The following is a 26,393-nucleotide window of genomic DNA, read 5'->3' on the forward strand; positions in this document are numbered from 1 at the left end:
CCACCAATTAATGTAATGAACGTTTAACCCCTACCATCAGTTTCTACTTATGTTTAGTCACTAACTTGAGGACATTGTTCCCTTAATTTAAATTCGGGCATGCACTCGTTACATGGTTTTTTTTGGTTAGTTTTCTTATACTAGAAATGATGGCTTACCTCTTAGTTAGTACAAGAATATAGAACTTCTAGGTTCATAAACTGATACTTCTAGTTTTGTGTTCTCATTTTATATAATTCAAAATGCTAATATTTCTCACACATTTTAGACAAAATCATTATTTTCCTGCTATTGGTCTGGTTTCATTTGGTAGACCATCAGCAATATGTATATACTTTCTAGTTTTTCTAATATAGATACTCATAGATTCTTAATTAAAATATTCGGATATCCATGTTAACTAACATATTTCAATATCAACTCCATATATGCATAGAAAAAAAGTAAATAGAAAAAATATATTAACATATCAATTATAAATAAAATATTTTATTATCCATATTAAATGTCCACTACATATATATTATATAAAACAATATTCGAAATAAATAAAAATATACACTTCTCAATTTTGGCACAAAGCTAGATGCCATTTAGAAAGTTTATTAATAAAGTAAATGATAAAAATTCCATAGCAAAGTAAAATGTCAAATAATAGAAAAAAATTTGCATCTGAGAGCATATAAATCTGAACGTTGGTGCGTAACCGACGTAGGTGCCACGAATTGGAAGGTCGTGGCAAGAGTTGAAAAGCATATGAAGCCATGGGCCGCCACGATACACGTAAAATTGCCACAGAGGTGCTGTTTTCAGATAGCCATCTACCGTTGTTAGAGTCTCAATGGAAGGCCGTGATCTCTTTTAATTTTCTGTTTAATGTGTGAGCACAACATAGATACCATATCGTTGGCAATGCAAGCAACGTTACAGTGAGCGAGCAATGTTGTCTCATCAACCGGCCTGCTTGCACCCTAAAGCCCGATTTGGGATTGGTAAAATGTTTGGTGCAGGTAATACTTTTATATTCATCACTCATCACAAATGAATGCCATATAATCACATTATGTTGATGAACAGGTCGAAGCAAAGGATGTGAGTGTGACAAGGTGAAGGTGGGGCATGAAGAGACGTCTAAGGAGCAGCTGGGGCAGGAAGGGGAGCAATATGAAGTGGGAGTCACAGGCGGAGAAGCCGGAAAGGAGGAGGTGGTAGAGGAAGTATATAGGGAGACAGCCCACAAAGGAGGAGGAGAGAGCCGTAACGAAAAGGCTGGCCACTGAGGCTATCCAGACCCACGGAGACACTGACGAAAATGTTTTATTGCTGTAATACGTGATGTTATTGTATATACTCGACCTGTAATTAACGATGACGGTTGTGAAAGCTTGTAGTTTTAGTTGCCGGTTAAAGTATGTTTCTGTCGTCATTTTTTTTAAGTATTTTTCTGTCGTTTATTTTTTGCTTTTCTTGTCGGTCAAGTATTTTTCTGCATATTATTTTGCCACTCACCATCTTTGAATCTTTTATTCCTCAGAATATTTTTTTTTGCCCGTCAGATTTCAGTGTATCTTTCGAAATTTGTTCTTTTTAATATCTTTTAGAAGTTTTTCTATTTTTTTTTTTATTTCTTAGTATTTTTTGCTAGTCATTATATATATTTTTTTCTTTTCTATCCTTTTTTTTTATCTTCTCTTTTTCTGTTTTTTTCTTGCTGGGTAGAGGGTTAGAGTATCTTACGTTTTGTTAGGCTCAACTTTCTTCTTTTAAAACTTTTTTTTGGCCAGTCGGTGTCTTTTCTTTAGTGTATCTTTTAGATTTTTTTTTTTTTTTTTTATCTTTTCTTTTTCCTTTTTTTCCCTGGCCGGTTAGAGGATTAGAGTATCTTACTTTTCGTTAGCTTCATTTTTTTTTTTTAAAAACCTTTTTTTGCCCGTCAATGTATCTTCTATCTTTTAGAATTTTTCTTTTATTGTTTATTTTTTTGCGAATCAGGGTATCTTCTAGAATTTTTTTTTTTTTATTCGAATCAGTGTATCTCTTAGAATTTTTTTTTTCTTCTTTTTAGAATTTTTTTTGTCTTTTTGTATCAATGTCTTTTTTGCCAGTCAATGTATCTTTTAGGAAAAAAATTTCTTGCCAATTAGAATCAGTATTTTTTGCAAATTAGAATCAGTGTATACGTTGAATTTTTTTCTTTCCTTTTTTAGATTTTTTATCATTTTAGTTTTTCGTTTTTTCTTACTCGTTAGAGTATCTTTCTGTATCTTTCTTTCTTACTTGTATCTTTCTTCGTTAGAGTATCTTTCTTTCTTACTTGTTCGTTAGAGTATCTTTCTTTCTTACTTGTTAGAATAGTATGTTTCTTTCTACATATTGTTCGTTAGAGTATCTTTCTTTCTTACTTGTTAGAATAGTATGTTTCTTTCTACATATTATCTTCCGCTCAAATTTTTCTTTTAGAATCTCGTTTTGCCCATCAGAGTATCTTTTAGATTTTTTTTCTATTTTTTTATTTCTTTTACTGAGAGTATTTTGTTCGTGAGTATTTTTTTCTGATTCCAGTAACTTAGAGTATCTTTTTTCCTGCATATGACCTTCTGCATAATTAAGTGGAGATGCTCATTCTATAGCCCAGTCCACTGTTATAATGTGTGAGGTTCTGTGCCCATCATTGAAATTGAATTGAAATTGAAATTGAATTGAAATGAAATTAAACATGAATTGAAATTTTGCTCATATCTACAAAAAAAACTATACAAAACATTTAAATCATGTCAACTCATAAAAAATTACAATCCGAAGAAATTGGATCCCCCAATCAGTCCCAATCAGTATTTAAGATGAAGAAATTGGATCCCTCCCAATCAGTGTTTAAGATGAATCTAGGCAGCATATTATCTTGCCCCATCAAAGTCTATTCTGGATTTTCTATATTAATGAGTGGTTGGTTTGTGCCCGTCAAAGTCGATTCTGGATTTTCTATATTAATGAGTGGTTTTTTTTCTGCGTGTTAGAGTGTATACTGGACTTTCTATATTAATCAGTGGTTGGTTTCTTTGGTTGGTTTCTTTGAGGGGATGATGTGTAACGTTGTACGTCCGTCATTAAAATTGAATTGAAAGGATGATGTGTAACGTTGTACGTCCGTCATTAAAATTGAATTGAAAGGATGATGTGTAACGTTGTCTGTCTGTCATTAAAATTGAATTAAAATTGAATTGAAATTTTTCTCATATCCACCAAAATCTTAAAAAAATAAAAAACCACTAAAATGTAAAAAAAAAAACTAGGCGGCATATTATCTTGCCCTGTCAAAGTCTATTCTAGATTTTCTATATTAATGAGTGGTTGGTTTGTGCCTGTTAGAGTCGAACTGGATTTTCTATATTGATGAGTGGTTTTTTTCTACGCATTAGAGTGTATACTGGACTTTCTATATTAATCAGTGGTTGGTTTCTTTGAGGGGGTGATGTCTAACGTTGTACGTCCGTCATTAAAACTGAATTGAAAGGATGATGTGTAACGTTGTCCGTTTGTCATTAAAATTGAATTGAAATTTTGCTAAAAAAAAAAAAACCACGAAAATCTAAAGAAAAAAAATCTATATAAAACATTTAAATCATGTAGGCTCGTAAAAATTACATGTGAAGAAATTAGGTCCCTTTCGACTCAACTTAAATCAGTGTCTAAGATGAAATCTATGTTGGTATCTCGCTAATCAAAATATTTTTGGGCATATTATCTGGCTCGTCATAGTCTATTCTGGATTTGCCATATTGATGAGTGGTTAGTTGTTTTGAAGGGATGATGTGTAAAACTGTCCATATTTTTGGGCATATTATCTGGCTCGTCATAGTCTATTCTGGATTTGCCATATTAATGAATGGTTAGTTTTTTTGAAGGGATGATGTGTAAAACTGTCCATTTATCATTAAAATTGAATTGAAAATTAAATTGAAATTTTGTTCATATCTACCAAAATTAAAATTATAAAAAATAAAATTAAAATTATAAAAAATTACATTTAAAGATGAATCTATATTAGTATCTTACCCGTCAGGATATTTTTCGACATATTATCTTAGAATCTATTCTAGATTTGTCATATTAATGAGTGGTTGTCATATAAAGACTTCATGCCCCGTTTCTTAATATTTAATTTCCCCGTAAATATAGGGTGTACGTTTTTAAATTCACGACATAGTTCGATCCTATCATTTATAATTGTCTTGATGTATGCATCATTTGAAGTATTAGATTCATTTCATAATTTAAATCCGCATTACATTCATCGTCATGCTCATATTTGCTATGCTCTCCTTGGCTACTTGGTTATGCATAAAATCTATCCTGGATCGCTTTCATAAAGCCTCAGGGCTGGCCATGAACAAAGCAAAAACAATCATCTACCATAATGGTGTCTACGAACTTCTCATCCGCCAGATCGTCTAAATTTTCGACATTCAATATAAGCCTCTCTCAGATGGAATCAATTATCTTGGCTTCAGGTTAAAGGGACGCTCCTACAAGTCGACGGACTGGCGCTGGCTCGTTGATCGCTTTCTCATCAAGCTCGCTCTCTGGAGCTTCCGCACCCTCTCTTTAGGAGGCAGGGTTGTTCTCGTCAAATCGGTCCTAACACAGCTCTCAGTCTTCTGGGGTCACCTTTTTCTTCTCCCGACTTGCATTATCCAAGCAATCAACAGAATTATTTCCTGCTTCATTTGGGGAGCAAAGGCTGAGCGTTGCAAAATTCACCTCGCAAAGCTGGCCCTTCTCACCCTGCCGAAAAATTCTGATGGATGGGGCATTCTGAACATCAAAATTTTTGGGGCTGCGCTTATCTGTAAATCCCTTTGGAGGGGTATTTATGGTACCAACCTGTGGAGCGACATCATTCGACAAAAATATCTAAGAGGCAGGGGAATTGAATTCTGGTTCAGATCTGATTCTATTGGCATCAAAAGAGGCTCTGCAATCTGGCACAGTTTTCGTAGGGTCCAGCATTACTTCCTCAGCAATCTAAAATGGAAAATTTACACTGGTAGTAAGATTTTCATTGGTTTCGATTCCTTCGCTGGATTCAGAGGATCATTACAGGTTCCCCCTCCTCTTCTTTTCTTCCTCCGCAGATCTGGCTTCTTTACATGGAACCGTATCATCAAGGAATGGAATGGCTCTTCGCCCGTGCTTCGGGATGCTGATGACATTCGTCTCCCAATCGACCTCCGCCCTCTTTGGTCCGATCTGTCTTCCTCTCTTCAGCGGGGAGGCTTACAGCGCTCCATCATTGACGACCACCTGATCTGGTCCCTTCCTTTCTCTGTTCCGCACGCAAAAGTAAAGGACATATACACAGATCTCATTTTTGTTAACGCTCCAGCAAGCCGGCGCTTTCCAGTCTTCTGGTGGAAGCTTGGATGTCCCCTTAAGATTATCTTATTCTCCTGGTTGGTGCTCTTCAACAAGAACTTAACTTGGGACTCCTTGAGGCGGCGGTCGTGGCACGGCCCCAGCAGATGTGCTCTCTGCAATATGGATGAGGAGACAAACTTCCATCTCTTCTTCAAATGCTCTGTTTCCCAACAAATCTGGTATGACCTTGCACAATTTTTCTCTTTTGATCATCTTAATTTCATCTCTGTGGATGCAACGTTTGTCTGGTGGGGGCGCCAAAAAACTCTCCGGCCCATTCTGCCCATCACCATCTGGTCTCTTTGGAGGTGGCGGAACTTGAAAATTTTCGAGGACTCCTCTCTATCCGCCGATTTTGTCCTATCATCTGTGTCTGCTCATTATCTCCCCATCAGCTGAATGGGTTCTATGGTTTTTGTTTTTTGTTCTGAAAATGCTGTAAAACAGGTTCATGTTTTTTCATGATGGTTATCTGCTCAACATGGTTTTGAGATGCTGTCTAACGCTACTATAATGCGTTTTTTTCAACAATCATTCAAAACTATCTAAACATTTTATTTATATATTTCCTCAATATAATATCAAAATTTTCTTTCTAGAAAAATAAATAGTTTAAATATGTATCTTATCGCTTCTTTAGCCTCAATTCAAAGAAGGTCATAACACATTGTTTAAATTCAGATATTGTCACTAACAAAATGACGGCGCAGGGCATGCCTATGTAGTTTGGGGATTTCCAGAATTTCCAGAAGATTCGTGGATCCGACATCCAGAATCCGCCACAATCGACTTAACGTTAGACATTATCACTAACAGGGATCCCACGTCAAGGAATCTAAGGTAATTAATATGTATGGATGTATGGGTGGTATATGCTGATTTTTAGATTTAAGTAGGTTATCTAACAACATAATTGATAGAAGTGATTTAAACTTAGATTATTCGGGTAAAAATTATAATTTTCTTTGTTGTGAAGCAATAATTAATGTATAAGTTGTATATATTTATGTTGGATTTAAGAAAATAAATTATTATTTAATAATAAATATATACACTCCATGCATATTAATTGCCTACCTTTATTGAAAGGCAAAATATATATGAATTGTATATGCTTATATTGGATTTAAGCAAATAAATTATCTAATAATAAACATATACACTCCATACATATTAATTACCCAACAACAAACTAGATAATTGCCCAGCAACAAGCTAAATAATCCTGGCCCAATATTATCACTAAGAAAATAAAATAAAAAAGCATGTTTATGTTGATTACATATCCCCAAAATATTTTAACCCAGAATATTTTAACTAGCATTTTTTGTATGCACATTACAAATCTCCAAAATATTCTAAATGGCATCTTTATGTCGATGATAAATCCCTAAAATATTTTTGAAACATTAAGAAGATCCACAATATTATGACATCTTAAAATGTTTTTAAAATCCACAATCGTGTGACATCTTAAAATATTCCTGGAATCCTCCCCAATACATAAACTCCTAGAATCCGCAATGGGCTTAAGCTCAGGGAACGTCCCGTGATACAACTTTCTTCTCAATATGACGTGATACAATTTCAAACTTCCCTGAAAAACTCTTTATACTTTTCAATAAAAATTTCTAGAAGGATTTAGGATTAAAAATACAAAACCATTTCTTCTACGCCTTTTTAAAATGGTTTATATTCATAGTAACTTATATTTACTCTTCGACATTATTGAATTTTTTATACCCTAAAAGAAAGAAAGAAAAAGACCATCTGATGTTTCATACAAGTTTTTGATATAGTGGAACATTCCACAGCATTAAATTCCAATCACATGATTTAAAAACCCTTTTATCATTTCTTTACCATTTATGCTTTTTTAAGATTGTTTATATGGTTAGTTATTTATATTGGCTTTTTCTTTGGCATCTAAACTGTAAAAGTCACCCACGAATCACACCCCAGCGCCAGCAAAAACCATGCTATTACTAAACGCCTTAACAGCACAATCCTTCACCCACTGTTCTAAATCTCTTTGATAACTTTCAATTATATTAATTATATTAATATATTTGTACTAATTAGTCTTCCACATTATATTTAAACAAAAACCATTTCTTCAGCGCTCTAAAATTGTTTGTTTATAAAATTGTTTGTTTATATTGCTAGTGACTTATATTTAGGCCTTTGATATTAGAAATATATCTGATATTTCATACAAGTCTTTGATGTAGTGTACTTTTCCACCGCATTTAATTCCAATAACCTAATTTAAATTAATAACTTATTATTATGCCGTCCACGATTTTAAATTAATATCCTATTGATATATTATCATAGTGCACCTTTTCCAACATTAAATTCCAATAACAGTCTAAATTAATATCTTCTTGTTATATTATCCACTAGTTTAAATTAATATATTATGATAGTGGACCTTTTCTCAACGTTAAATTCCAAACACAGAGTTTAAACTACTATCTTATTATTATATTGGTGTATGCATCATTTCTTATCCACTAATTTAAATTAGGATCTTATTATTACGTATTCATTGTGATATAGTGGACCTTTCCCATCAAAGAGTTTAAACTGATATGTTATTATTATATTGGTGTATATATTTTTAATCCTCCTCTACAAAGATATCTTATCACATTTAACCCCAATAATGTGTTTACATTGTCTATATAACACTACAATAATATATTTTATAAAAAAAATTCAATATGAAAGACAAGATTACATTTTTGCCAACGCCAAAAATAAATTTACATATAAATTTATTAATAATAATAATAAAAACAACACAAAAAACTAACAAAATAATAAAAAATTAATATGCCCCTAGACGAGAAAACGGTTTGAGGAAAGGGCACAAGGCCCATTTACAAGACCCCAAAGGGTCATTCACAAACCAGGTAGATCCAGCAAAGGGTTAGGGTTCAGCCGCCCCACCCACTTACCCCTCAACTCCGAGGCCCTCAAACAAATCAACAAAATATTTTATACTTATTATCACGATGTTGTTTATTGGTTATATTTCTTGCTATATATTGTTTATTTGTTATATTTTTTTTGTTATATGTTGTTAGGGTGTTCATTATGTATCATGCATTATGCTTTTTGTTATATGTGATTAGGGTGCGTATTATATATCATGTATTATATCAATTATTGGTATTGATTTAGGGTTATATTTTTGGCTATATGTTGTTTATTTGTTATTTTATTTGTTATATGTTGTCAGGGTGCTCATCATGTGTTGAGCGTTTATTATATTTATATATTAGGCATTAAATCAATTATTGGTATTAATTTAAGTTAATTATTCTCAGTGTATGGTATATTAATTATATTTATTTGGATTGTATTTTAGATTGTTTTATTATATTTTAGAAGATTTCATTAAATTGATTTAGTGTATAAGAAAAATGGGGAGTATATATTTTTCAAATATTCAAATATATCATTTTTCAATATTTAGAAAAAATGAAATAAATAATATGGCAGTGAAAGTTTTAAATTTTTTTTTAAAAATTGTTTTCAATGAATATTGCAAATAGAGTTATATACTAGAACAAAGTGCATAATTTTATATCAAAATAACGAATTATGAGAATTTTTGTATTCATCCATATACCTAATTATATCATAGATTATATTATTATCAACTAAAATTATATTTAGAATATGAACTTATATTAAATATGTATACAAATTCTCTCAAAATATACATGTATATTTCCCAATTACTATTATTCATTTATCAAAATAAATTAATATTTAATTTTATAATAATTAACAACATTTATTAATTTTAATCAATAATCAAGGGTTAATATAATCAACCAAATTTTATTTTATAATACAAAATAATAATACTGCAATTTAATTTTTATTTAAATTTCTAATAAAAAAATCCACTAAATTATTGGTTGATTAATTAACACCCGTGATTAAAAAAAAGTTACTTTAAAATTTGTATTCTATAAAACTTCAAATAGCATTACCATTTATTAGTGGCTAACATATGCCATCTCATGGATTCGAAAAGTTGTTTGAAAATTAGGTGGGCAAACAACAATTAATATTTTTATTGTGAATCACCCGGGGATGGATGGTTAGCTAAATTTTATGGAATCATGGTATGGCATGGTTTGGTTCGCTAAATTTTGGAGCTTATTACTAAATTTTTCTTTTATCTAAGTTATTACAAATTTTGCTAGCATGGTTTCACTATAATACGAAAACTCAACCTACTTTAGATTTTATGTTAACTAAGCATGGTGGAGATGTATATCTGGAGAATCACTACTATGCAGTACAAACTACAATTGCCACACCTCATTCTCCACTGCAATGCAGGCCAAACTGCAATTGCCACCTCTTTAATAGTAGTAGTCTCTTCAATTAGTTCCTGATAAATTCATTATATCATATTATATGTACGTTTCATTTTGGTTATGTATGTTTCATTAGAACCAATAGATGGTTGTGCAAGGCCATAAAGGTTATTGTACCTGCAATCCTTAAAAATGAAAAATATGTTTGGATAAACTTGGGACTTTCAGTATGCTCTCTATTGTTTATGGCATGTTAATTATTATGATGTGCTTTGTAACTTAACTTATTTCTATTTTCATTTTTGAATGTCCCATAAGACTTTATATATAATGGGTTATGGTTTTTTCCTTTGATATTTTCAATCAGAAAGTAAAGTGGTTATGACGTGTGTATAAAGCTTTACATAATACAAAGGATGAGAGTAATAATCAAACATGTCAAGGTCCATCTTTCTAGATTTGTTTAATCTTGCATTGATTTTAAATTTGATATTGAATCTTCTTTTGTCTCTTAATATTAACATTTGGAAATACTGGATGCTTTATATGACTTTATGGGTTATGGGTTTTATATATAACAAGTGAATTTTATGCATATCATAATTAAGGCATGCATAGATTTCACTTAATTATGTTATGTATAAGGTGTACGGGAATATTTTCTAATTAATGAAATTTTCTTAGAAATTTCTAAGTAGTGAAATCTTATTGCATCTATTTCAAATCAACAAAGAGGACTAGCTTATAAATAACCATGCTTTTACAAATCGGAAAAGTTGAGAAAGTGCAACAAGCGACTTATAACAATCCTTAGTTGATTTTCCATGTAAATAGAATAAGACCAAGATCATGGGACACATGTTCCAAGTTGAATGGTGGGAAAAGCACTATAGTGGGCATCACTTATTGTTTATTTATGGTTATAGAAATTAGCAAAGGCAAAGAGGAAATAATTTGAATTTAATTATGAAAATAAAGGAAAATATTAGAAAAGAAAGGTGAAGAGACACAAATGTGTATGAGTGGGAAACTAGAGGAAAAAAAAGGAAGTGAAGAATAAAAGGGTTATTAATGATAAAAAGGCATAAGAGAAACAATTCATAGTTTTTTTCAATGTTAGTTTTTGGTTAGCTTTTGGCTGGCTTTTGACATTTGGTGGTGGAGCTCTAGTCCTTTTTCGTACTCTCATACTCTTGCACGCTTAAAGCATTCTTGGAGCACTCTATCATTCACTTGGATCGGAGAAAGAAAGCAAAGGAAAACAAGGAAGCATAAAGGAGATAGTTGGATCGGTAGCTACAGCAGGGATACTTCGCAAACAATAGATTGCATGTGTGATTTCCTTGTTGCTTTTTGGATCTGTGGTATATGCATGAGGTTCCTTGGTTATGTGTTATCATTGGCATGGAGATTTGTCTGGATTAACAATGGTTTCAGTCTTGCCTTGTCATTTCCTAGATAGCCATGGTGTTGTGGGTTTCCCACGTGTTTTTCTTATTGGTTCTCAAGTTCCTTATGGATGTGGGTTGGAACAAACACTCTGGAGTCCTAAAACAGCTTGGGTTGAGTTACTAGTTCCTAGAGCCTACAAATTTGGAAAAACACTCTAGAGCCTTGTGGGTTGAGTTACTAGTTCATAGAGCCTTAACAACTTGGGTAGAGACTGATCTAGTTGATTTTAGTGATTTTTTGACTGTAGAGGTGAGATCAGTGTGGTTGAGGGTTGAGGTGGTTTGGCCTCTGGTAGCCCTGGTTGGTTTTTTTTTATGTTTAACCTTTATGATCTCACATTCATGCATGGAATATGGCACAGGGGTGGTTGGCTGAAAGAGAGATTTGGTTCAGCCCAATATGGTCGGGTGGTATGTGGAAGTCCCTAAATTAGTTGGCATTTTCATATGTTAATAAGAGTTATTTTCCTATTGTGATCTATGAGCACTTGTATTGGTTATCATGTTGACATTATAGCTGATTTGCCATGGTTTCTAGTCTAGTTATATGTTGGTTATATGATGTATTCTATCTATGGCTCTCATTGTGTTTTGATAAGTTATTAAATGGTTAATGAATGCATGGGCTAACTAATGTCACTGCAGCTAGCTAAAGAGGGCAGAAATCATTCTTGATAGTTCTCTGGTGAGCTTATTGAATTAGTGAATAGATATGTATTTATGACCTACAAGTACTATGTACACAAAATGTTTATATAAATTAGTAATTTGAACCTCCAACTTCCCAGGGTCATAACTTTGGCATACGATCTTCGTTTCACTATCATAATACCTCGCTTTGAAGATCTCCACGAGGAGGATAAACAAAAAAATATATGTGAAAAATAAATTGGCAATTTTTTGGCCTTTATGTTTTCCCTAAAAATGTCGTTTAGACCCTCAAAATGGCCTCGAAAACAAAACTAAAAAGAAATATTATTTGGTCAAGTAGGTTGATAATAATGTGATTATGTGTCACTTGGTGTTTGTAGTAAGTTTTAAGCATGTGGACCCCTTTTTCCATTAGTGCATCTTGGAAATCAAGTCATGCATAGCAACCCTCATCCCATGTTTACCCTAGTGAGTGGGTTAAAGTGGGTAAATATGGGGTGGGGTGTTACATGACTATTTACACAATACCCTTTGTGACGTAAGTGAGGTCAACCAAGTAATCCCTAGGAAATTACAAAATCAATTGAAAACAGACAAAAGACAACAACGTTTGGAGAAATCAACTCAACCATCCAGTCAAGTGAGGGTGACTTGGATGCCCTCATCCAAGGAATTAAGTATGCACATATATTTATAGAAGTGCTTCTATATATGCACATATATTAAAACCATCACTTCATACATGTACATATACAGAAGTGTGAATACATATGTACCTACACAAAAGTCATTTTTTGAATATATGCATCTTTCATATATGTGTGCCTATACAAAAGTTGACTTCCATGTATGCATGCATATATGGAAGTCATACATTGTTATGCAACCAACTCACAAAATAAAAGAAAGATAGATCAAAAAATTGAGAAATAGTGTCTTCGAGGGGGAAACCTCCTTTACGTCAAATAAATGAAGAATTCTTAGATAATACAAATGACAAGACCTCCTTTCTATATATAGGAGTCTAAGGGGTAACAATATAATCAAAACCTGCATAATAATAACAATGTAAGGGCACAATAATAACAATAGTGGGTTTCTATGGGGCACAACAACAACAATATGGGGGCTACATTAACAATAACAATAAGGGGGATACACTAACAAAAACAATAAGGTGGCTACACTAGTATTATAGGGACCTAACATGCCCCTCTCTAAGAAATGTGTTTTCCTCAATGCTTGAATAGTTTTGGATGCTTCTATATAAAATTTGCATCCTCCCATGTGGAATCTTTAGCAAGTAAGTTCTTCCACTTAATGAGATACTCTGAAATTAATCAATTTTGTAGTTGTCAGGTTCTTGCTTCCATGACCGTTTCAAGCTCCAATGTGATTTTTCCTTCTTAGTCAAGCTCTGGCAATATTGTTTGAACTGTGAGCTTATCACTGGCAACCTTCTTTAAGCATGAAACATGGAAAACTAGGTGTACTCAAGAAGATGCAGGTGGCTCCAATTTGTATGCCATAGTATCAATATTTTGCAACACCTTGTAAGGACCATAGTACTTGGGTGATAATTTATTATCCTTCTTAGCTTGCTTGAGGAACATTTGTTTGCATGGTTGTAGCCATAAAAATACCTATTCACCTACGTCAAAACTTCTTTCACCGCGATGTTGATGTGCTTGTTGTTTCATTCAATTATGTGTCACAGTGAGGTTATCATTTAAGGGTTGGAGAGCTTGTTGTTGATTCTAGATGTGACCTTCCACTTCTTGAACCTTAGCATTTTCTCTTAAAGATGGCGGTGATGGATGGTGGATGATATCCATAAAGTGTCATAAATGGGGCTATTGTTACTATAGCATGGAAGGAAGTGTTATACCACCATTTAGCGAAAGGTAACCACTTAGACCATTGTGTTTGTTTATCATATACAAAGCAATGAAGATATCCTTCTAAACATCCATTCACTATCACAGTTTCTCCATCAGATTGAGGATGATAAGATGACATATGAGCTAATTGAGTACCAAGACAAGAAAATAATTCCGTCCAAAAAATTCTAGTGAAAATGGAATCTCTATCACTTACAATAATCTATGGGATTCCATGTATCTTTAGAATTGTTTCCATAAATGCAGTAGAAATTGTACTGGATTTGAGAGGATGAGATAATGAAAAAAAGTGTGATTACATGGTAATTCTATCAAAAACACCATGATTACAATCTTTCCTTCAGACTTGAGTAAACCTGTGATAAAATCCATTGAGACATCCTACCAACGCTAACTTTGAATGGCTAAAGGTTGTAACAGACCCAGTTGGAGTCTTAATTATCTCAACTTTATTTTATTGGCAAACCAAACATTTTACCACAAACTTATGAATATCAGATTTAATACCATCCCAAAAAACTCCTTCTTGACCCTGTGGTAAGTTTTAAAATAGCTTGAGTGCCCTCTTAAGGGGAGGTGTGCAATTCCAAAAGAATATTTTTTTTTAGTTGAGAATTCTTACATAGATATAAACAATCTTTGGACCATAATGAACCATTTTTCTAGATAAATATATGAGATGTAATAGGATCTTGTTGAAAGTTTTGAATGAGTGTCCATACCTCTTCTTCATTCTTCCATTCATTCCTTGCTTCAGTTATCCAATCAAATTGGATAATAGAAAGTTCATAGAGCAATGCTTCCACATCCTCATCATTTCTCGAGAGTGCATGTGCAACAAAATTTTTCTTCCCTTTTTTGTAGACTATCTCAAAGTCATAACCTAGCATCTTTGTGACCCATTTTTGTTTCTCTTCTTAAGATAATCTTTGTTCCAAAAAGTATTTAAGATTAACATGATATGTTTTTACCTTGAAGTCTCTACCCACTAGGTAAGGTCGTCATTGCTTTAGTGCATGTAGTATTGCCAACATTTCCTTCTCATAAATAGGTTTGTGTAAATACTTTCCCTTGATTCGATGACTTTCAAAAGCAATGGGTCTTACTTCTTGCATTAAAATATCACCAATTCCATTTCCTGAGGCATCACATTCCACAATAAAGGTTTTTGTGAATTCTGGTGTAGCTAAGATTGGTGCTTGGCACATTGCCTCTTTAAGATGTTCAAAGGCCTTAGTTGCTTCTAGATTCTAAGAAAATGCATCTTTCTTCAGTAAAGTTGTTAGAGGCATTGTTATTCTACCATAATTCTTAAAAAAATTGCATTAATACCCTGTTAACCCAAGAAATCCTCGAAGATGATTTAGGATTGTGGGTATTTTCCATTCCTTAATGGTTTTAATTTTATTAGGGTCTATATTAGCACCCTCATGAGATACAATATCACCTGAATATTCCACCTCTTGTACCCCAAAGAAACATTTGGAGGCTTTTGCATATAGTGTTTTCTCCTCCAATAGTTTGAGCACTCTGTTAACATGTTGAAAATGATCTTTCCAAGACTTGTTGTAGATTAGTATATCATGAAAAAATTCTAACAAAAATTTTCTAAGGAATGGTTTGAAAATGGAATTCATCAAACCTTGAAATGTGGAAGGTGCATTAGTAAGGCAAAAAGGCATGACCAAAAACTCATAATGACTTAATGCGTTCTAAATGTTTTTTTTTGGAATGTCTTTAGTCTTCATTCTAATCTAATTATATCCTAACTGAAGATCTAGATTGGTGAAGTAAATTGCTTCATGTAATTCATCCAATAATTCATCAATGACATGAATGAGAAATTTATCTTTAACATTGAGCTTGTTGAACTCCCTATAATCTAGAAACATATGTTGTGATCCATCCTTCTTGTGCACCAATACTACTGGAGAAGATAAATAACCTTGGCTAGGTTGAATTATACCAGCCTCTAGAATATGTGCAACCATACCTTTAATTTCACTCTTTTGGGCATAGGGATATATGTAAGGCCTGATGTTTGGAGGAAATATTCCTGGAATCAAGTGAAGAAAATGATTATGATCATAAATAGGTGGTAGGCCTTTGGGAGTCTCAAATAACTTTGAATGATTGTCTAATATTATTTGGAGATCTAGAGAGATGGATGATTTCATTGTTTGAACATCTAGTGAGCATAATTGTGCAATTATGCCTCAATGTTCTTTCTTCAAAATATTTGTCATACAATTAGAGCAGACTATCCTCCCTGGTTTCCCTATGATTCCCCTTAATTCAATTTCCATTCCTTCCCAAAAAAATTTAAATAAAAGTTCTTGAAAAATGAAATTTATTGTACCTAAAGATTGTAACCATTGAACTCCTAATACAACATCAGCACCACCCATTAGAATGGAAATAATTTGACTATTAAATACATATTCCACCATGGTTATATTGATATTATCACACTTCCATGATAAATTTATAGTTCCTCCATCTGTAACCATCACTTGATACTCTGGTGCTAGATATAGAAAGAAATTCAATTCCTTGGCTATCTTACAATGAACAAAATTATGGGTACTACCAAAATCGATCAACACTATTGACCTTTTTTTCTTGACATATCCTTCTATCTTGAGATTTTGAGGAGTTTTAATTCCTTCCAATGCATTATAAGATATGTTTATATTCATTTATTCCTTCTCTAGGGCTAGTTCCTGGTTTAGATCCTCTTCTTTTGAGGTTTCTTGATCGTTCTCTTCCTCCTCTTCACAATCTATGTAAAATAATTTCTTCTCAGCACACTTATGACCCTTACTATATTTTCTATCACAACCATAACAAAGCCCTTTTGCTCTTTTTTCCCTCAATTTTTGTGGTGTCAACCTTGTAGGTTGTGTGAGGCTAGGAGCAACAACACTTCCATCTTTATAGTTGTGAGTGGTAGATTTCCTTGTTGCCATAATTTTGCTTTCAATGTTTCTTGCCACCTTGAATGCTTTCTCCAATGAATTAAATTCCCAAAGGAGAACCTCATGTTGGATGTTAAACTTTAAAGTCCCTACAAAGACATCCATCCTATGCTCCTCTGGCATATCATTTACCTTGATATTCAACCTTTGGAAGTCCTCAACGTGTTCCACCATTGAACCCTTGTGTTTCAGATTAGTTAATTGGCTAAAGAAAGTATTTATCTTTGTATCCTCATAATGCACTACCAATTCTTCCACAAAAGTTGTCCAAGTGACAATTGACTTATGAGAACAAAGCCATCGATACCACACAAACTGATTTTTTTCTAAATATAAAGATGCAAATGTACCTTTTGTGTCTATGGCACATCATGTACATCAAATAATTGCTCCATCTATAGTATCCATGTCCCCAAATCCTTACCAACAAACTTCCTCATGTCAATATTTTCAATGTGGTGGGTCTTAAACCGAATATTGGAGTCTCTAAAATAATAATTTGTATTCCTTTTATCCTCGTCATGATTTTCATGGATTATGTTTTCACCATTAGGAAGCCTTTATTGCTGCAACTTTGTCAACCCTTCCAATTTGACATTCATCGAGTCCATGTCTACTTTAAAAACACCCATATCTACTTCTAAACCATCCATCTTAGCTTCTAGTTCATTTTTAGTTGTTCTTTGCGAGAGTGAAATTTTTTGCACTTGGTCTCGTAATTTTGATATATCATGTTGCATTTCTTCCTCTTCTTCATGCATCATAATAGAGATTTCAATTTTCTTACTATTTGTGTCCATTTTTTTGTTTTTCAGACATTTTGGAATCAAATAACACTATATATGCTTCGTTATGCCCTTTCAATCACTTCAAATTGATTTTTGAAACAAAAGTTATGCAAAATTAAAAAAAAATACACACCTTTTTCTTTCTTTTTATGAGCTCGATATTGAAATTAGTGTCTCTGTAATTTTAGATCTCCAAGCTTTGAAACTTCACCATGTGGTAGCCTTATGAGTCTTGTTTATAATAACACAAGTCTGACCAATATTGGATTCTTCTAGACAAACTTATGCCCAATATCCCACGTTGACCTTATTATTGACTGGTTTAGTAGAGCAATCTTGTGCAAAGTGCCACATGTCATTGTTTCGACCTTCAGGCCTAAAAGTGATACATTAAAAATTGTTGTATGTGAAATTTCAGTCACTTTTTATGAAATTCAAATCCATTCTTGGAGATAAATTTATGACGATTTTGCCTAGGTCACATGTTTGAGATTCAATTATGGAGCCTACAAAAACCCTAACTTCTTCAGACCATATCTAAAAAACTATACTGAACCAATATCTAAAATTTTTACATAAAATTCACCAATTATGTGATAAAAAAATTAGATTTTGAAGCCTCATAGAAAAAAAATATAGATAAAATACCAAGATGACCTGTTTGAAGCAACGAAACCCTAGAACCCAAAGCTCTGATACCAAATGTTATGCAACCTGCTCACAAAATAGAAGAAAAGATAGATCAACAACTTGAGAAATTACATCTTAGAGGGGGAAAACTCCTTTAGATCACATAAATGAACAATTCTTGGATGATACAAATGACAAGACTTCCTTTCTATATATAGGATTCTAAGGGGTCATAATATGAGCCATCATAACAATAATAATGGAAGGGCACAATAATAACAATAGTGGGCTTCTATGGGTTAGAACAATAAAAATATGGGGGCAACACTAACAATAAAAATAACGGGTATACACTAACAATAACAATAAGGGGGTTACACTAGTATTATAAGAACCTAACATACATATACAAAAATCAATGCTTGCATATGCACATATATGGAGATAAAATTTTATATGTGTGTGGTATAGTCATCAACATCGAACATTGATACTAACATCATAATTATCATCAAGGGTTCTTATATTCTTGAGAAAACTCTGGAGGGATAGAGACAATGAGTATATGCAACCCCTTGATCATGATGATGATGTCAATATCGATGTTGTTGTCTATATATGTGTGCACAAATGAGGCCATGCATATGCAAAATCTAGCATTTGTATATGTGCATATTGGAAGTATATTTTGTGTATGTAGGGCTTCCATATATGTGTGCATATACGAAAACCATATTTTTTATATGCAAATCTTCCATATATGTGCGCATATGGATTCCCACTCATGTATATGCGCATAAATATGCATATATGGAAATGTAGGCTTTTGTATATGTGCATTTATAAAAGCACTTATGTAAATGCACATTTACACAAGTCAACTTCCCTATATGCACATTTCATATATGCATACATACAAATGTAATCTTTCATATATACATGCATATATAAAAGGCTCAAATTCCATATATGTGTGCATATATGGAAGTTGTGCATATACAAAAACTAGCTTTTGTATATGCATGGCTTCCACATATGCACACATACAAATCTCTGAAAATATATGCATGTGTAGAAGCACTTTTGTAAGCACACATTTATGGAAGTCAACTTCCCTAAATGTGCACATGAAAAAGTGGACTTCTATATGTGCACCTTGTATATATGCACACATACAAAAATCAACTTTCATATATGCATAAATATATATGAAAGTTGAATTCCATTAAATATAGCTTTTGTATATGCATGCATAGCTTATGTATATCTATGCATATGTAGAAGTTTGATTCCATCTATAATATATCAAAGTCAGTTTTTGTATATGCATACATATATAGAAGCCAGCTTTTGGTTCTATATATGTATGCATATTTAGAAAGTGCATATATATACTAGAAGTTGGTTTCCATATACCTGTGTCTTCCATATAGGTGTGCATATACAGAAGTTGACTTCAATGGAAGCAGACTTCTATACATTCACATATACAAAAGAAGGCTTCCATATATGCATGTATCTAGAAGTAGGCTTATGTATATGTTCATATATGGAATCAATCTTCTATATATGCATATATATGGAAGCACACTTCCATACACACACATATATAGAAAGTGAATTCCATGTATGTGTAGCTTCTATATGTTCCTACATATATAGAAGTTGGCTTCCAAATATTTGAGCATATATAGAAGTAGGCTTATATATATGCACATTTACGAGAAGATGCTTATATATATATATATATATATATATATATATATATATATATATATATATATAGAGAGAGAGAGAGAGAGAGAGAGAGAGAGCTTTGGTATATGCACATTCACTAACTCTTCCTCCAACATGGTACTCTTATGGAGCAATATCATAGATAATAGTTAGTTGGTTCTACCTCATTAATAGTGTTTGCATCACCAGTGAAAGGGTCAAATGCCCCTTCCTTAAGCTTACTTTTCAAGTAGATGGGGACCTAAGACGTGTCAACCATCTCTTCCTTCAAAATATAATTTTTTTCTAAGGGAGCCCAAAGAAAGATCTATTAACTCTAATTACAACATAACATTTTCATCATGTAAGTACAAGGAGAATGGTTGTTTGAATCTTTCTAAAGAATAATATTTTATTCTAGGTGATCATAGGGAATGGTTGAATTATCTTTCCTTTATTATATCATTTTCATAGAGGGTGTGCACAAAGAAGGGAAAACCAACCATTCATATAGTATGGCATTGATAATAATGGGTATCCACTAGAAGGGTTGGTCAAACCATCCTTAAAAAAATATTTTATGTAGAGGGTGATCTTACAAAAGGGTTATTCAACCCTTCCTCTAGCATATTAGACTAAGGGTCAGCTAATCCTTCCTCAATGATGGTATTTTTATTATAAGGAATGTAACGGAAGGATCAACCTATCCTTTAGCAAGCATAGATTTTCCATAGAGACAAATTCCAATAAAGGGTTTGCCAAACCTTTCACCAAAATAGAAATTGTATCTAGGGGAGACAAAAGAACGATTGTTCAACCTTCTCACTAGCATAGTATTTTTATTGAATGGGTGCATAGGGAAGTTTCAACCAATAATTCTATTTTAGGGGATCATGAGCAAGGGTCAACTGATACTTCCTCTAGCACAGTATTCTCATGTATGTGGAGCACAAAGAAGGGTCCTCAAAGATAGCATTTGCATCATGATTTTTTTGGTGGAAGTGTCAGTTTACCCATCCTCAATCATAGTTTTTTCATAGATTTGAATCCCAGGGAATGGTTGGCCAACCCTTCTTTGAGGATAAAAAGCTCATTTAAGGAACCTAAAGAAGCGTTAACTAACCCTTCTTAACTATGAAGCTACCAAAATCCAAGAGGGATTATATATCTCAAGATGAAAATATTTTTTTAGTGAAAAACTTGAGAAAACATTTGATCTTGAGAGATTTGATCCCTCTCAACATTTGATTGATTTGGCATTAATATGTAATGAGAAATTGCATTAATAAGAATTTGTGACCATAACACACATAAAGTACATCATAGTGACTACTACAAAGAAAACTTCTTCCATGAATCTAAAAAGAAAGGAGCTAAAATTCATTCTTTGCCCAAAAAATGTAGGGGGCAGAGGTCCAATACTAGACCTTTTAATGTTTGCACCTACTACCTCTTGAGAATATGAGTGGATTCTTACAAATTGAAACTTGCACAATATGATGCAAAACCAAAACATTTCTATTTGAGAGAAATCAACCCACCACTAGACCTATGGGAGGCAAGAGAATTCTAGGCCCCAAATTTCAAGGTTTTCTTGGTTCAATATTTCCTACTTCTTGTTAAAGGATAGGAAGAGCACGAATTATTTCTAGCACATATGAATAGGAAGGAGAAGAATAGGGGGGTCGATCTCCTCCTCGTCCTCCATTCCAACTTAATATTCTTTATTTTTTGTAAGATGGATTTTGTAAATATCCTTGGATTAAGAATTTTCCTCAATGGATGAATTAATATTATTTCGAGACACTTGATCTGGAACTAATTCATCAACTTAGGTCTCATCACCCATAACTTTTTCCTCAAGGGACTTCAAATTCTTTTGAAGTGATCTCACCTTCATTGTCTAACCTTATGCTTTTGATTTTGCAATTAGTTTCATTCTCATCCATGGATTTGAACTCTTTGAACTTCTAAAAAGCTTCAGATTTCTCTCTAAGGAAGGAAACCCACATCATCCTGCTAAAATCATCAATTATTAGCATAAAATATAATTTCCTTGTGGGTGACTGCATTCTGGATCATCCACACAAATCTATGTGTACTAGTTGCAATGGCTTTGATGATGATTTTTGTTTTTATTTGAATGAAACTTGATCTTTCTTTCCCAATTAGAAATATTTAAAAATTGTATTCTCTGGTTTTCAAAGCCTAGGAAAATCCTTGACAACATTTTTCTTGCTAAGCTTGACTATTTGATCAAAGTTCATGTGTCCAAGTCTTTTATGCCATAAACAATTCTCATCAATATTTTTCAAGCAATACCTCTTTGTCTTCTCTTTGAGCAGATAAACATTATTATATGTTCTCATAGCTTCAACAACTATCTCACATGTGCTTGTAGAATTGATTGCTAGTTTTTGGCTTTAAAGATCACATCATAGCATTGATCACACATCTAGGATCGACTAATAAGGTTATAATTCAACCCATCAACATATAAAACATTATTGGCTTTACCTTTTCCATTTGATAAATTGACCACTTTCCAAGGAGCTACTACCCCTTATCTACAATCTACTACTTTCTAACCCTGCTGATCCATTTTTCATCCATTTTCAAACTCATATCAATAGGCCTTCTCTTCTTTCAAAATAATTGAATTCCTCAATCACCAACACCTTGAACTATCCCTAATTATTGATGAAAACACCTTTAACATTCTCGTATTACTAGAAAAGTCACCTTCAACAATTTTTCATCACTAAACACGCCTAATTGATCAAGTCACCAACCATACATACCTGCAAGATCAATCACTAATCCACTCTTTTCCTTTTCAAACACCTTCAAGACACCAAGTTTGTTGTAATTCCATACTTAATCTTATCATGCAAATTTTGCTAGTCTTTAAATTACCTGAAAATATTAACTTATAATTATCAAGAAATATTGGTAGATACCTACAAGGGTGAAACTATAAATGTAATACTGATATAAATTTTATTACTATTCCCAACCTACCTCCTCAAATTTAAATTTTGATAGCATGTGGTCTCCTTCCATTTATTCTAATTTATATATTCATATATCATCCCCAAAATGTCCTCTCAAATTTACTTGGGAGAAGATAAGTCAAATGTAAGGATGAGGGGGTAGTTATGACATTCATGATAGGTGGTTAAGGTTGAGAAGAGGAGGGGGCATAAAAGGGGAAGGATGATGGGAGGAGAGGGGGATCATTGATCTTGGTTTTGGTTTTGGAGGGTTTTGTTTTTAGAGGAAGGTGAAGAAAAGAGAAGGGATAGTAGGAGAGTATTTGTTTAACTTGAATACACTACATCTAGTTGGACTTCGACTCAGAGGGTTATGGAACCTATCGAGGTTTCCTGGGCTAGGAAGTACTTTCTAGTTGGCTAGGAGGCAAATCCATTCTGGTAGTCGATAGGAGCATCCCAATAGGATCAAGAGCTAAGGGGCATCTCAACTAGGTTATTGGAACACGTATTCTTATGTTTATAGATTACTCGTGTAAGTGATTGCAATGAAATGTTTACTTATTTAATTGTGGGAAATAAATTTTAATGGTAAATTATCATCAATTAAAATTTTAGTTAGAAATAAGTTATTTCCTATTTTATTGTATTTAAAATTAGAGAAATTTAGTTTTGTTAGAGGACCCTAGGATGGAGCCTTACACGTGGTATTAGAGCAGGTTCAAAATCTAGACCCAAGACCCACTAGACACAAATCTCTACTAATTTTTTTTATAAAAATTATGTGGAACTGATTTCATTTAAGACTAATTTAATGATTTTTTTCTCCACTACCTCTTTTGAAAATCCTCTTCCAACACCCTCAAAAAGAGCTTCAAAATAGGCATTCATGATTTCCTGTGGAGAACCATTTGAAGATTGTATGTAGGATTGTAATTGTTTCGGAGAATCTCCAGTCTTCAAGTGCTCCTTGAAAGCAAGGAGAAGCTCATCATGAATGCTCAATGTGTTCAATTTGGTCAGAACAGTCTCCTCCTCAATATCCTGTTGAATGGGCTTCTCAAATACCTCATCACCATTTTCAACTTGAGTTTTGTTATCAAGTTCACCCTTTTCATTCTTGACAGGCTTCTTAGACACCCCATCACTGTTTTTAGCTTGAGATTTCTTATCAAGCTCAACCTTTTCATTCTTGCCTGAAGGCTTCTTTGGTGACTTAGACTTTTGTTCTTCCTAGTTGTCCAACATGACCATTTCACTTGTAGCACCTGTCAACTGCTCTCTGATACATTGTTATGTGGCTTCAATAGAAGTATCAGTAGCCCATTTCACATCATCATTCTCATCCAGCACCTCGTTTTCATCAACATGGATTCCGGGAGGAGAACGGCCTTCGTGAGAAATAGTTTTCTTCTTAGCAACCTTGTTGCCCTTTTCTTGGAATTTTTAGCTTATTCATCAATAGCCTCTCCTTCTTTCAAACGTTCCTTTTCTGCTCTTCTCATGGCCTTATTATCTTTGCCTCCCTTCTTCTGCTATAGCGGATTCTTCAAAGTAAACGTAGTAAGCTTGTCCCTCATATCAACATCTGAAACATATCCACATGCAGCACACTTCAGTGAAATCATTTGTGTTTTTAAAATATGGATCTCTATCTTGGGATTGCCACATCCATAGCACTACACATACTTCTTGATAAAAATCTCCAACAAAGCTACAAGTTTAGCACTATCATGAGCACCATTGACAAGAGAAATCCCAGATTTTTCATCGAACTTTGATTGTACATCTAGTTCACAATCAAAAAACTTTGTTGTATATGAAGCGGGTCTGGCAAGAGCTTTAGCCATCTCTACCATATTGACAAGATTTGTCTTTATGCCATTACCTCATTCCTCAATTTTTGTAATTATCTTAGGCAACTTATACTTGTAAAAGGCATCATCTTTGCTGCCCTCACCAATATTTAGAAGAGCCATATTTTCTAATCAGTGATTAAGTGGAAAGTTGTTAGGTCCCTATACTACTAGTGTAACCCCTTATTGTTATTAGTACAACCCACTTATTATATTATTTTGCCCATGTAGTCCCCATATTGTTATTATTGTGCCCCATAGAAGCCCACTATTGTTATTATTGTGCCCTTACATTATTATTGTTATGTCGGCTCTAATTATATTATGACCCTTAGACTCCTATATATAGAATGGAGGTCTTGTCATTTGTATCATCCAATAATTGTTCATTTTTGTAATGTAAACAAGGTTTCCCTTCGAAGAGTCTTATTTCTAAGGTACTTATCTATATTTTCTATCTTTTTGTGAGTTGGTTTCATAACATTTGGTATCAGAGCTTTGGATTCTAGGGTTTCACTACTCCAAACATGTCATCGTGGAATTTTTGCTATAACTTTTGTGCTACAAAGTTTCAGAATCTAAAACCAAAACCCATTTGTGAAGAAATCAGTTTGAACCTTAGGTAAGAATTTCAGATCTTGTCACGCTATATTTTTGGAGATATGAGCTGAGGAAGTTAGGGTTTTTGCAAGCTCCAGAATTTCATCTCAAACAGGTCATCATGGAATTTTCGTTATAATTTGGTTTTTATGAAGTTTCAAACTCTGAAATGAAAACCTATTTGAGCCAAGATCATGGGGAAGCTCGGGCCCAAATTTCAGAGCTTGTTTCGCTATATTTTCAGAGATACGTTCCAAGACATTTAGGGTTTCTGCAGGCTCCCGAATTACATCCCAAACAAGTGACCTAGGGAAAATTGTCATAACTGTCTCTCGGAGCATCAGATTGAAATTTCCTAAGAAGTTACAGAAATAGGACGGACTTTGGTTTTCTATGTATATGTTTTAGATTCGAAGGTCAAAATAGTGATACGTGTCACTTCTTACATGTTCACTCTACTAAAAAAGTATATAATTAGGTCATCTCGGGAGATAGGGCATAACTATTTATTGGAGATTCCAATTTCAATCAAACTTATGGAATTGGAAATAGGACACAAAGGGATACCACAGGTCGCAATTGCAGACCTTGGAGATCATAAATTTCAGAGATACAACATATTCAATGGCGAGCTCCTAAAATCAAGAAAAAGGGATATGAGGAAGTTTGATGGCAAGGATTCGGTAAATTGGATACTACAGATGGAGAAATATTTTGATATACATGAGGTTCAACTGTTACAAAAGGTACATATTGCATATTTATATTTAGAATCGAACCAATTTTTATGGTATAAACGGCTTTGTTCTCGTAAAGAACTTGTCACTTGATCAATTTTCACGGAAGAAATGATAGCACATTATGAGGATACAATGAGTAACACCTTCTTTAGGAAATTGATAAATCTCAAACAAAAGGGTTCAATGGATGAGCACATTGAGGAATTTAAAAATTTGAATATAAGGGTAAATGATATTCCAAAGAAGCAGAGGATTGATGTCTTCATAGGGATTTTAAAGGATAACATTCAACATGAGGTTCGTCTTTGGGAACCTGATCCACTGGAGAAGA

General features: G+C 33.3%; 1 long non-coding RNA gene and 1 pseudogene across 1 annotated transcript; one reads left to right on the forward strand and one right to left on the reverse strand.

Moving 5' to 3' along the window:
• Positions 1 to 855: 855 nt before the first annotated feature.
• On the forward strand, positions 856 to 1,531 carry LOC149149978 (uncharacterized). Its single transcript, XR_016263812.1, has 2 exons — positions 856 to 1,010; positions 1,078 to 1,531. It is a non-coding gene; the product is annotated as an uncharacterized LOC149149978 (long non-coding RNA).
• Positions 1,532 to 4,647: 3,116 nt separating this feature from the next.
• Positions 4,648 to 24,845, reverse strand: LOC149149979 (eukaryotic translation initiation factor 5-like; annotated as a pseudogene).
• Positions 24,846 to 26,393: the final 1,548 nt, after the last annotated feature.

Source organism: Pinus tabuliformis, chromosome 9 (assembly GCF_031772625.1).
Source record: "Pinus tabuliformis cultivar Carrire ecotype Pingquan chromosome 9, CPIR1, whole genome shotgun sequence".
NCBI classification, from domain to species: Eukaryota; Viridiplantae; Streptophyta; class Pinopsida; order Pinales; family Pinaceae; genus Pinus; species Pinus tabuliformis.